The 2513-nt window shown below is 37.0% G+C and overlaps 1 pseudogene; it reads right to left on the bottom strand.

Annotated features, from left to right (window-relative positions):
- Positions 1–987: 987 nt before the first annotated feature.
- LOC101130623 (cysteine-rich and transmembrane domain-containing protein 1-like) lies at positions 988–1296 on the bottom strand (annotated as a pseudogene).
- Positions 1297–2513: the final 1217 nt, after the last annotated feature.

Raw genomic sequence — 2513 nt, 5'->3', positions numbered from 1 at the left:
TACTGCTAACTTTTGGTGAAAACTCCATACTGTTTTTTATAATGGTTGTACCACTTTAAATCCCCATAAAAAATGTACAAGGGTTCTCTTTTCTCCACATCCTCACCAACACTTTTGTCTTTTTTGATAGTAGAGCCATCCTTGCAGGTGTGAGGTGATATGTCATTGTGTTTTGATTTGCATTTTCCTGATGTTGAGCACATTTTCATTTCCATGCTGACCATTTGTATGCCTTCTTTTGAGACATACAAATACACCACATCATACACAAAAATAAACTCAAAATGATGTTTTGATCTGAAACTGTAAAACTACTGAAGAAAGTATAGAAAAAAGCCTTCTTGACATTGCTGATGGCAATGATTTTTTGGATATAACACCAACAGAACAGGAAACAAAAGCAAAAATAAACACATGCGAAATATCTATTCAGATCTTTTGCTCATTTTCAAATTGGGTTATTTGTTTTCTTGCTACTGAGCTGTATGGGTTCCCTATGTGTTTTGCATATTAACTCCTTATATGATATATGATATATGATATATGAGTTGCAAATATTTTCTCCCATTTCATAGGTTGCCTTTCCACTTTGTTGATTCTTTTCTTTCTTTTTTTTTTTTTTTGAGGTTTGAACAAATTTATTGAAACCTACAGGGTGTAAGCAGAGAAATCATTCATGGTATGTTACATTTTGCCACTACCTTGAATGTATAATTACAAAATTATAAATACATTTTCCAAAACTAAGCCTTTGTCCAAAAAAAGTCACTTAGCACATTTTTAAAGGTCAGTAAGAAATGGATTTTGGACATTAAAGAGATCAAGTCACTGAATTTAACAGCGGCAGCGCTCACTAATCTAGAATCCCATAGTGCCGAAGGTATAGGTGTCTGTGCAGAGCTAGTCATTTATTACAGCAGTCAGAAGAGACAGGGGCAGGCACATCTATCAGAGGTGGTGGCAGAGCTGGCAGGAGAGGATGGCTGGGCTGGTCAGGTGAGCATGTCCCAGAGACAGCAGCAACAGAAAGCAGTCCAGCAGGCTGTGAGGCAGGTGGATGGTTCCAACTCATGTCTTCTTTGGTCTTCTACCACATACACTGTGGTTTTAGGAGGCTCCCGAGGTCTGTCCTGCCAGCTGTACTGTGGGTATCTTTGTATCCTTGATAGGTGTATCCTTGAAGAGGTGGGTAGGGCCCCCTCCCATAGGTCCTGGGCCCATGTGTTTTTGTGGATAAGGTGGGTATGGGGCTGATGGACCAGGGCCTGGATGTGGTGGAGGGTTCGCTTGGTTCATCAGGGACCTGTAAAGTGCACCTCTCCTCTCCATGAACTGGCTGGGTAGTGGTTGGGTCGGAACCTGAGGAGCCCAGACCAGCCCAGAGTAGACTCACTGCACCTGCCTCAAAGCAAGTAATGAGCCACCATGTGACAGAAGCTTTTTAGTTTGATACAATCCCATTTGTTTATTTTTGGGTTTGTTTCCTCTTCTGTCGGTGTTATGTCCAAAAAATCGTTGCCATCACCAATGTCAAGAAGCCTTTTTTCTGTACTTTCTTCTAGTAGTTTTACAGTTTCATGTCTTCATGTCAAAGTCTTTAATCTATTTTGAGTTTATTTTTGTATGTGATGTGAGATAAGGGTCTAATTTTATTCTGTGTATGACTATCCAGTTTTTCTAATGACATTTATTGAAGATACTATCCTTTCCCCATTGTGTCCTCTTGGCATCCTTGTCAAAGATCAGTTAGCTGTAAATATATGGATTTATTTCTGGTCTCTTTGTTTTGTTACTTTGGTCTACATGTCTGTTTTTATGCCAGTACCATATTGTTTTGATTACTATAGCTTTGTAATGTATTTTGAAACGAGGAAGTGTGATGCCTCTGGCGTTTTTTGTTGTTGTTGTTGTTGTTTTGTCCCTCAAGATTGCTTTGGATATGGGTAGTCTTTTGTGGTTCCATTTGAATTTTATGATAGCTTTTTTTTATTAATGTAAAAATGCCATTGGGGTTTTGATAGATATTGAATTAAATCTGTATGTTTCTTTGGGCACTATGGGCATTTTAAAGATTTTAATTCTTCCAATCCATGAACATGGGATGTCTATCCATCTCTATGTCTCCCTTAGTTTCTTTCATCAATGGTTTATAACTTTCAGTGTGCAAGTCTTTCACCTCTTTAGTTAACTTTATCCTAAGTATTTTATTCTTTTTGTTGCTATTGTAAATAGAATTGTTTTCCTAATTTCATTTTTGGATAGTTTGTTATTAGCATATAGAAATGCCACTGATTTTTGCAATTTGACTTTTTATACTGCAGAGTTACTGAATTTGTTTATTAGTTTTAATAATTTTTTTGTATGGAGTCTTTAGGATTCTCTACATACATGATCCTGTCACCTTTAAGAGGAGACAATTTTACTTATTTCTTTTCAATTTGGATAGCTTTTATTTCTTTTTCTTGTCTGATTGTTCTGGCTAGAACTTCCAGTATTATGTTGAATAGAAGTGG

The sequence above is a fragment of the Gorilla gorilla genome, chromosome 4 (assembly GCF_029281585.2).
Source record: "Gorilla gorilla gorilla isolate KB3781 chromosome 4, NHGRI_mGorGor1-v2.1_pri, whole genome shotgun sequence".
In the NCBI taxonomy this organism is placed as follows: domain Eukaryota; kingdom Metazoa; phylum Chordata; class Mammalia; order Primates; family Hominidae; genus Gorilla; species Gorilla gorilla.
The sequence above is the reverse complement of the archived record's forward strand: the minus strand, read 5'-3'. Positions and strand labels throughout refer to the sequence as shown.